General features: G+C 35.5%; 1 long non-coding RNA gene across 1 annotated transcript in view; it reads left to right on the forward strand.

Moving 5' to 3' along the window:
• The window catches only part of LOC137648491 (uncharacterized), a 47958-nt gene extending 39824 nt beyond the window's left edge, over nt 1-8134 (forward strand). Inside the window, exons 2-4 of the long non-coding RNA XR_011045638.1 lie at nt 5463-5614; nt 6491-6697; nt 7964-8134. This is a non-coding gene — a long non-coding RNA (uncharacterized lncRNA). The remainder of the gene's footprint in view (nt 1-5462; nt 5615-6490; nt 6698-7963) is intronic.
• Nucleotides 8135-11664: the final 3530 nt, after the last annotated feature.

Here is an 11664-nt window from a genome sequence, read left to right on the forward strand (position 1 = left end):
GTAGCAAGTGCTGAATCAAATTCTCTTTCAGTAAAAGGAGTATTGCAAGATTTCTCCTTTAATGTAAAATAAAAAATTTTGTTTTTCAATGCATCTCATTTTTTTTTAAACTGATATGCTTAATATTGTTTTTGTGAAGTGTCTAGCTTTTGGTATGGACAAAAAATCTATACATATTTTCATAGGTACTTTAATCGTCTCTACTTATTTCACAATCTTACAAGATTCATCGATCAATATTGTCCGTTTTTATCAACTATCTCAATTTTTATCAATTTTTATCAACGATCTCGATTTTTATCAATTTTTATCAACGATCTCGATTTTTATCAATTTTTACCAACAAAGCCAACTTGTTACAATTCGGGATGGACCAATTTGTTTGCTTTATCTTGTATGTTTGGCTGTTGTTTACTCGTATGTTTACATGCAAAATCCATGTTGACTTACGAAAGTTTCTCCCAAAAAATATAGGCATCGGAACTGGCCAAAAGGCGATTAGAAATTTTGGTGATATTCGAATCTGGATAGGGTGTTCTGTGTGTGTTTGTCTCTGTCTGTGTGTGTGAGTGGTTTTAGATTTATATATATTTGTTTTATTATTATTATTACTATCATGATTATTATTATTATTATTTTTATGATTTATTATCGTTAACTTTTATTATTATTATTATTATTATTTTTATGATTTATTATCGTTAACTTTTATTATTATTATTATTATTATTATTATTATTATTATTATTATTATTATTATTATTATTATTATTATTATCTATACTACAATCATACTTCGAAGAAACAGAATGTTACAAGCCCTAGGGCTCCAACAGGGAAGGTAGACCAGTAAGAAAAGGAAATAACTAAATAAGTAGTAATTATTAAAGAATATAAAGTATCTTGGTTATCAGTTACTTGAATTTTCTTAGAGGGAACCAGTTTAAACATACCCATGACTTTCTTGAAAGCTGTCAAGTGAACCGCATATTGGCGAAAACTAACTGTTAGTATATAGGTTTCAAGTGTCTTTAATTAATAGATGAATACTTTGAATTTAGTTTACTAAAAAAAAAGTTAGAATTATTAAAATGTCTTGAAGCAAGATTTTTGTGTGTGGGGAGGGGGTGGGGGTGGGGGGAAGTTGCTGCATAATATGCCGAATCTTCAACCTTGCTATACAGTAGTTGATCTCAATATCACGTAAAATTTCTAAACCTTAAATGAAGTCTTTTAGTTATTTTCTAAGAGGTCGGAATTATTAACCAAGTGGCAACTAAAAGTTTCAGGACAATTTAATATATCAAGATCACTTAATGAACTTCCTCTAAAAGCAATTTCCTTTTTGTGGGGTGGGGGGGGGGTTGCTTGCCCCTTCAACTTTAAATATTATTGGTTTGATTATAACATGCCGATGATAATTACCTCTACCAATTAAGTTGGAAGGAGGTTATGTTTTCGCCCCTTGTTTGTGTGTTTGTTTGTGTACAGCTTTCTGGCCACAATTTTAATCGTAGAGTAATGAAAATTGCAGGGATTAACTTATGTAAAAAGCTGGAAATGATTAAATTTTGGAAGGCGAAGGTCAAAGTTCAAGGTCATGATCAAGAAGAATGTCCAATTCACATAATCAGCCGTAAGGTTGGACATCGTTGTCACAGACTTCAAACTTTGTTCACATTCGAGTGTTTGAGAATCCAAGGCAATTTATACAATTAATACAAAGGTCAAGGTCGAGCAAAAGGTCGAGAAATAAGCTTCCGCAGCGGAGGTCTGCGCTCTGCTGAGTGCCCCTCTAGTTGTACCTGAAACTAGGATCAGGGAATGTATAATAGTTTCAAGTTTTTTATTCATTTACATTCAATTTTAGGTATTTTTAAACACAGGCAAACGTGTTTGGTTCACACAGGCTACGAGCAGAGATTTCTGTTAATCGCTTTCGTAGTGGAGTTCTCTTGCTTGAGGGGTACAACACGTCGGCATACTATTGTTTTCTTAATTTCCCTTCCTCACTGGGCTATTTTCCCTGTTGGAACCTTTGGCTTATTGCATCCTGCTTTTCCATTTAGAATTGTAGCTTAGCTGGTAATAATAATAATAATAATCCCACAATTCACAACATAACTTAGGTATGTGGCATTTTGTTCATATCCTTAATCTAAAACAGGTTCGTAAGCAACGTTCATGAAATATTATTTCCCATATATAGAGACAATTAAAACATCAGGATTTACATGTAAATCTAATCAACAGCTTCTTAAAATCATTACGAACCCTCTTCTCAAAATAAAGATTTTTTTTCCATAATTAATTCTAAATATCGGTGGAAACAGTCTGGGGAAAAACAGAATAATCATTTTAACAACCACTTTTCAAGTCTAACGGCCACGGGGGTACTTGCCTAATTCTTTCTATTCTACAGAGAGAGAGAGAGAGAAAGAGAGAGAGAGAGAGAGAGAGAGAGAGAGAGAGAGAGAGAGAGAGAGAGAGAGAGAGAGAGAGAGAGAGTTATATACCGCTGGCTTAAATTTCCTTAAAACAATGGTAGTGGGGGGAAGGTTTAATGCATTTTGACTTGTGATAGTATACATATTTAATCAAATTTGGCCTTCTTTTAGAAGAAACGAAAGAGATGGCACTTTTTTTTTTTTGGGGGGGGGGGGGGGGGTTAAATCCAACCCTCCACTGAAATCGAGTGAACTACTACTTCTCGGGCGGGTCCATATCAATCATCTAACGAAACATTTTCATTATAACTTATACAATTCTTTGATTGTAGCATCTTCCAAATTATATGATCTAGTGAAAAGTAATGTCTTTAGTTTCTCTTAAATTCAATTGTTCCCTTTAGGTCCTTCATTTTAGTTGGCAGTTTATTATAATGTCTAGGCGCACAGTAGCTGAAAGCCCTTTCACCAAATTTACTGTTTGTTCTTGGTTCAGATAGCCTATGTTTGTCACTCATGTGTCTTATGGTAACATTTGTTTCTAGTTCTAGTTTGTTCAGGCATGCTTTTAGATATTTTGTTTCAGTATCTTAAACGTTAGTAAGAGTAGTTTGTATTCGATTCTCGCCTTTATCGGCAGCCAGTGTAATTTAATTAGTGCAGGGATAAATGCATTTTATGTAGGTACCTCTTTAGAACGATCGAATTACACATATATGTAATGTTAATAATAATGGATAAACTGTTTTAATTAAGCCTGTTTTTTATAGCTGGTGGTCTTATTGGAACCAACTTACAGGCTCCCTTGAAACATACGTAATTGTAGGCGGGTTACGCTGATATGGGAAAGTTGAAATCTCATTTCAACGTACGCCTTTAGGCGTCCTGATGTATTTAACTGGAATGTTAATTGGATTTAGCTGATATTCAAGGGGAAGAACTTCTCTTCCTCCTCCTTTAGATTCTCCTCCTCCTCCTCCTTTAGATTCTTCTCCTCCTCCTCCTTTAGATTCTCCTCCTCCTCCTCCTCCTTTAGATTCTCCTCCTCCTCCTCCTCCTCCTCCCTTAGATTCTCCTCCTCCTCCTCCTCCTCCTCCCTTAGATTCTCTTCCTCCTCCTCCTCCTCCTCCACCTGTAGATTCTCTTCTTCCTCCTCCTCCTCCACCTGTAGATTCTCTTCCTCCTCCTCCTCCTCCACCTGTAGATTCTCTTCCTCCTCCTCCTCCTCCACCTGTAGATTCTCTTCCTCCTCCTCCTCCTCCACCTGTAGATTCTCTTCCTCCTCCTCCTCCTCCACCTGTAGATTCTCTTCCTCCTCCTCCTCCTCCACCTGTAGATTCTCTTCCTCCTCCTCCTCCTCCTCCTCCACCTGTAGATTCTCTTCCTCCTCCTCCTCCTCCTCCTCCTCCTCCTCCCTTAGATTCTCCTCCTCCTCCTTTAGATTCTCCTCCTCCTCCTTTAGATTCTCCTCGTCCTCCTTTAGATTCTCCTCCTCCTCCACCTGTAGATTCTCTTCCTCCTCCTCCTCCTCCACCTGTAGATTCTCTTCCTCCTCCTCCTCCTCCACCTGTAGATTCTCTTCCTCCTCCTCCTCCACCACCTGTAGATTCTCTTCCTCCTCCTCCTCCTCCACCTGTAGATTCTCTTCCTCCTCCTCCTCCTCCTCCTCTTCCTCCTCCTCCTCCTCCTCCACCTGTAGATTCTCTTCCTCCTCCTCCTCCCTTAGATTCTCTTCCTCCTCCTCCTCCCTTAGATTCTCTTCCTCCTCCTCCTTTAGATTCTCCTCCTCCTCCTCCTTTACCTCCTCCTTTAGATTCTCCTCGTCCTCCTTTAGATTCTCCTCCTCCTCCTTCAGATTCTCCTCCTCCTGTACGCCCCAGGCCTACATGGCTAAGAACTATGAAGCGTGAAGTAGGATTTGAATGGAGAAATATTGAATTAAAAGATATTGACTACTGACGAAATCTAACCGAGGCTCTTTGCTTCAATAGGCGTAGGAGGAGATGATGATTGGATTGGAAAGTAATTATGAAATGTAGGCCAATAGGTAGGCACTGGGACCGATGAAGGATTTATTTATATTCAGTTTTAGGAAAATAACTACTTCAGATTTTAATTGCTCATAGATTTATTTTAAAACATTACTAGATCTGTAGGAATATTTATTCTGAGCCTCAGTAGCCCACCATTGTCTTTCCACTGCCTTGGGTTAGAGGTCTCTTGCTTGAGGGTACACCCGGAATATTTATTCTGAGCCTCAGTAGCCCACCATTGTCTTTCCGCTGCCTTGGGTTAGAGGTCTCTTGCTTGAGGATACACCCGGGCGCACAATTCTGTTTCCTTATTTCCCTTTCTTACAACGCTATTTTCCCTGTTGAAGCCCTTATAGGGCTTATAGAATTGTTTTTACCTAACTAGGGTTGTAGCTTGTCTATAAGTGATGATAATAACTAGAGGGGCACTCAGTAGAGCGCAGATCTCCGCCGTGGCAGCTTATTTCTCGACATTTTGCTCGACCGTGACCTTTGACCTTAACATGTTTTAATTGGCGTGGATTTTCATACACTCAAGTATGAACCAAGTTTGAAGTCTGTGACAACAATGTCCAAAATTATGGCTGATTACGTGAATTGGACATATTGCTTGACCGTGACCTTGACCTTTCAAAATTTAGTATATTTCCAGCTTTTTTACATAAGTTAATCACTGCAAGTTTCATTACTCTTCGTTTAAAATTGTGGCCAAAAAGCTGTTCATAAACACGCACAAACACACACAATGAATGTGTAAAGCATAACCTCCTTCCAACTTCGTAGGCGGAGGTAATAATAATAATAATAATAATAATAATAATAATAATAATAATAATAATAATAATAATAATAATAATAATAATAACCACGATCGCTCTTTTAAATAGTTTGTTACATTTGTTTCTAAACTCAGGAAATGTTTGTAAGAAAACTGGAGCTGCGAAATGTTGCATTAGTTTAACTTGGATATTTGTTTTTCCAGGAAGGTAACTTGTTGCTAGTTGATGTCAAATGCCCCAATGCTTGTACTTGAGAGCGTCCAGCTGTTACTGAAGTAAGTGAAAATATCGTTTCTCCAATACTGAAGCAGTTTTCAAGGACTTCTTTCCGTGGAAGTTTGGATTTCTGGAGATGGTTTGTTTTGTTGTATTTATTTTGTGATATCCAAAAAGCTTTGAAAATCCCACTTCTGTATTATCCTAAGCCCATTGTGTAAATCATAATATAAATAAGTAAGAAGTCACACTTTTTTTTTTGTGTGTGTGTGAATGAGGAAAAAGATAAAAAAAAAATTTTATTAGATTTTTTTTTTCATTAATTAAGGAATATTAGTATGAGAGACTAGACTTTAATAACAAATGCAACTTTAGATTTTGATAAACTACTATAGATATATATTATCTTGTTTCTAATTCCAATTTTGAGTGGTTTTTTTTATTTCTAACAGCATGTAAACTTATGTGAAGCTTTAAAATTCAGTAGTACTGTAGTCATTTATTTTATATTATTATTATTATTATTATTACTACTAGCCAAGCTACAACCCCAGTTGGAAAAGCAAGATGCTATAAGCCCAAGGGCTCCAACAGGGAAAAATAGCCCAGTGAGGAAAGGAAATAAGGAAATAAATGAATAAGAATAAATCAATAATATATTCTAAAAACAGTAACAGTGTCAAAACAGATATGTCATATATAAACAATAAAAAAAACAACTCATGTCAGCCTGTTCAACATAAAAACATTTGCTCCAACTTTGAACTTTTGAAGTTCTACTGATTCAACTACCCGATTAGGAAGATCATTCCACAACTTGGTAACAGCTAGAATAAAACTTCTAGAATACTGTGTAGTATTGAGCCTCGTGATGGAGAAGGCCTGGCTATTAGAATTAACTGGCTGCTGCTTAGTATTACGAACAGGGTAGAATTGTCCAGGTAGATCCGAATGTAGATTTTCATTAGTTATGAACCTAATTTGAATATAAAATTTACTAGTTTCTCTTTTACAGGTTGAGAGCTTCATTTTCTGTCAAGCCAACCAGAAGACAGACAAGGGAGATGCAGTATATTTATTCACTGGGCTGAGAAAAAAAATCATTTAGCCAGAGAATGTACCAGACAAATGTATGTCATACGTGAGCCCAAGGATTATTTACCTTAAGTAGTCATACAAGTATCCAAGAGGAAATGAAGGATACCTGTTACGTGAATGACTGGTAGGTCATTTTGTTTTTGTGCCTGTTAATTGTTCAGAGAAATACTGGGTTAAGCGTAGTATAGATATTTGTGTATGTTATTGTATCTTAAAATAATGCACCAATTTTAAAGTCAGGAACCCAAAATGATTTCGCACTCAGGTACCTAAAAAGATGTATTTTTTTTTTATTTTAGAAAAGTTTTTTTTATTGGTCAGGGCAATGCAAGGTCAGGTTTAATGTAATTTTCATATATCCATATATAATTTGTATTATAAAAAATGCACAATTTTTGTGTCAGTGATCCAATAGGATGTGAGATTTATTTATGTATTATAAAAAATGCACAATTTTTGTGTCAGTGATCCAATAGGATGTGAGATTTATTTAAGACTAGACAGTTAGCTGTATTCAATTTTTCACAGAATTTAACATCAATCGCTCTTTTCGAAATCTTACGATATTACAGTGTTTGCCAGTAACTTGTCTAGAATATTTATTTCGCAAAAAAAAAATGCCCTTAAATTTCTAAAGGCAAAAACCTTAAAGAAATCTAGGAATACTTTTTATTAACAAATGGATAATCGCATTGTTTTATCTTGCTAGATAAAGCGGTACACAAACCCATTTTAAGGTTATCTAGATAATATTTTTATCATGAAGAAAGTGCTAAAGTAACACTGTTAAAAATTTTCTTAAAAAAAACGGTAAAACTCTTGGAATAAATGTTGCCTGACATTTACCATTTTAAAAATGGATATATTGACGTTGAGGAGTAATATTAATGTCACCAACCCGTAAAAAATAATAAAGTAGGGTAAAAGTTACAGTCGCCTGTATTTTACTGAAATACGGCTGAGGACAGTCTAGTTTTACGGAGAATTTCCGATTGAAATTATTTTTTTTTTTTTAGAAAGTAGCATTTTTCAAATATACTAACTGCTTCGTAAATTCAAACCTTGCACAAAATCAATGTGCTTCGTAAATGCGAACCTGCCAAAAAAAAAGTGATAATTAAGAATAAATCTTTTGTATTTAGGGATTGGTCAGAAATTGTTTTGAAGACTTTAGTGAAATCTATTATTCTTTGGCATTTCTAATCAAGCCAGCCAGTGAATAGTCAAACTTTCAGTATTATACAACAATAAGATAACATTTAATAATCTACATACTTTAACTGATGTAAACAATAATTTTGAAAGGGTAATTTGTTAAGATGACTCATTTAACCTTTTGAAAGGGTAATTTGTTAAGATGACTCATTTAACCTTTTTTCTTTTTTTTCAGGACATGAAAGGCCTAAAGAAAACTATCAAGTTTCTAAAATTAAATTTATATGGCTCACTCTTATCTACTATCAGAACATTCCTCTTGAATGCCCCACGCATAAGCAGGAAAAGAAGTTGGACAGTCAAGGTATAACAGGTTAAGTGAGAAAAACACACAGTACAAACCAAAGCAGCCAGCCAATATAGGAGAACATAGTGAAAGCAGCAGCACATGGTATAAACCGAGACAAGCAGCAATAGCGCATTTAAGTACCAGCTCAGCAGCAAGGGCACATAGCAGACAGAGAGAGAAGCAGTACAGTGTAGCAGCTAAACACCAAGAGCATAAAGAGTGAGAGCTAGGTAATTAATAGCAGAGAGAGAGAGAGAGTAAACAGTAAGAGCAGCAGCAGGACATAAAGAGAAGCATCACTGTAGCAGCTAAACAGCAAGGGCACAAACAGTGAAGGAGCATATAATAGTGTGTGTGTGTAGCAGCAGCTAAGCAGCAAGAGCACAAAGAGAGAAGCAGCTATGCAGCAAGCGCACAGAGTGAGAGCAAGAGTGTGAAGCAGCATATAGCAGAGAGAGTAGCAGCCAAGCAGCAGTACGTAGCACAGAGAAAAAAACAGCTCAACGGCAAGACCACAAACGAGTGTGAGCATTATAGAGAGGGAGTAGCAGCAGCAGCAGCTAAGCAGCAGGAGGACAAAAGAGTGAGGGCGAGAGCGAAGTATATATGGCAGAGCAAAAATAGCAGCTAAGCAGCAAGAGGATTAAAGTGTCCGATCAAGAGTGAAGCAGCATATAGCAGAGAAGAGCCGCAGCACAACAGCAAGAGGACAAAAGAGTGTGAGCTAAAGCGAAGCAGTATATAGCAGAGTAAGAGCAGCAACACAGAGCACACAGCTGAACAGCACCCATATAAGAGTGAGAGCTAGAGAAGCAGCATATAGCAGAGAGAGAAGCAGCTAAACCGCAAGTGGACAAAAGAGTCCGAGTTAGAGTAAAGCTGCATATAGCAGAGTAAGAGCAGCTAAAGAGCTAGAGGATAAAGAGTGCAAGTTAGGGTGAAGCAGCATATAGCAGAGTAAGAGCAGCAACATATAGCACAGAGAGAGTTAAGAGGACAAAAGAATGTAAGCTGCACAACACATAGCAGAGAGAGAGATAATTAAACAACGTATATTATGAAGCAGACACACCAGAGAGAAAGTAGCCCCGAGTACGAAAGCAGGACATACATTGTGCTGAGCAGAAGCGAAAAAAAAGACCAAGAGATCAATAACATAAGAGAATGAGTGACAATCAATAACAAGAGAATGAGTAACAACCTATACAGTGATCACACAGCATAAAATAATCCAATTAACTGTACAAAATGATCACACAGCATAAAATAATCCAATTAACTGTACAAAACTACACTACTGTTTGTATATATATAACAGAGCATATTAAAATCAATAAAAGAATGTAAATATATTATTTTTCATTTTCATTCCTTGGCTAAAATTACTATTTTATAGAAATATGGGGCTTGAATAAACTGAAAGCTTGGTTTTAAAACATACTTGAAAACGATGTGCAATTGTTGTAATTCTACTAACTTGAAACTGTCCCAACCGTGTGTCACACAATTGTACATAAGGAATTTTGTATATATTATGCTTGTATCTTCACTCTTCCCTCGCACTATAACGAACATGAAAAATCATGTCCATGTATTTCCTGTTGCCTTGAGGTTTTGTATATAAAGTAGAGTGTTCTTTAATATACTCAGTTGATTGCATCCTGCCTTTGAGTTCACAACCCTCTCTCGGCTCGTCACAAGACTAGACAGATCCTTTTCCTCTATGACAAACAGTGAAAATATTGATGATAATTTCACGAAAGTTTGACAAAATATCTTCCAGTACTCATGACAGACCAAAAAGTACCTGTAAATATTATATAACGTAAAAGTCGCAATAATATGACAGACCAAAAAGTACCTGTAAATATTATATAATGTAAAAGTCGCAATAATATATCTACAATCTAATAATCCTTCCAGGACTAGTATAGAGAAAAGCAGTAATTTGTCATATAAAACTTTTAGTAAAACCCATTAGTGATTTACGCAAGATTTTAGTTTTAACAAACATAAATGATTACCAAGAAAGAAGGAAAATTTTCTTAAACTGATTACAAAGTTCCAAAAATTATGATCAAATACCACATACAAACTTTGGGGAAAAATAAAAAAATAAAAATTAAAACTGTTTCAGTTGAATTATTGGTCGAAATGTTGGCACAAATTTCACTAATCACATGATATTAATAGTAATAAGGTAAATATATTACTTATAATTCGTTAATAAATTAGGAGAAATAACACAAATCAAGTTACAAAAATCTAGAAAATCAGGAACATCAAAGCAGGACTGGACTTACCTTGTTAGAGGCAAGACTAAAATCATGCTACACAGAATGTCGACCTTCCTTGAAATAGCTCTGTAAGACTAAATTTAGAGCACACAGTATATGTCGACTAATTACCACCACACAGGAATAGGAGCCCAAGTTCACAAACCATCCACGGTGTATCCTTTTTAAGCTGAAAATTAGTTAATACAATTACAATAAGGTTGGTAAAGTTCTGCAAGTCTGTGACAAAGATTTAAAAGTAAATATGAAAACAATAGTTGAATATTTCAAACATCATAGAGCCATTTAGGTGCTAAAAAGCTTTGAATGATTTAAGTTTAAACCTGAAGAATGATAAATGAAAACCTTTGGATGTGGGTGATTCTAAGGAAGGTATATTTCAAAATTTATTAACATCTAAAGTAAAGTCATATGAACTAGCTTACAAAGTATAACCTAGTGTGATACCCTGGTAATCTACAAGAAAGCAAATTTCGCTCGTTCGTTTTAAGATTGACATCAGCCTTAACCCTTAAACTGCCATTGGTGATCTAGTCAGAATTTGAAAAAAGAAACTTCTACGATCGCCCAAATTATAGAAAGTTGTCATTCAATAAAAAGATCTTTATGTGAGCTTTTCAATAAATATTAACAAGTTAGGGTTTGTGTGGTCTTGAAGGAATTTACTACATTTGAAGTTTCCTTAAGACACCACTGGCAGTGGAAGGGTTTAAAATAAGGGGGCCATGGGATCTTGCATTGCCAGCCAATAAATGAAAGCAAAAGCCTGGATAAAATATGATTAAGGGAATAATGCAGATACAACAGAACTAAAAATTAACAACAATTGAGAAAATTCCTTCTCAAGCAATTCACAATCCTTGCAAGTATACAACAGCACAATGAATACTTTAAGATTGAGCTAGGAATGGCTAATGTACCCCTGCTCTTGACTGAATAGCATGACTATGGCATAAAAAGGCAAGTCTTTGTAAAAGTACTGTAGGCATTATTCTGCAACCAAGAAAAAGATCTTACTGACAATGTCACAAAACAGTTTCAGGACAGCAAATCCACTATTAAACAAAGCCGATTTTTACTAGTTTGTCAATAATTCTTAAGATACTACGACTGGTGTTGTAATTAAGAAATTATGGAGTACAGTATAAAAATACTCGAGTAGCCATAACTCAAAAGTGAAAACTATTTTTATAGTAATCCTAATAATTCAAAGTTAATAAATAGTAAATATACAAAATGCAAGATCAAGTTGATTTTCAACAGGAGCCAAGCCAAGAAATAGGTAAAATT

This window comes from Palaemon carinicauda, chromosome 10, assembly GCF_036898095.1.
Source record: "Palaemon carinicauda isolate YSFRI2023 chromosome 10, ASM3689809v2, whole genome shotgun sequence".
In the NCBI taxonomy this organism is placed as follows: Eukaryota; Metazoa; Arthropoda; class Malacostraca; order Decapoda; family Palaemonidae; genus Palaemon; species Palaemon carinicauda.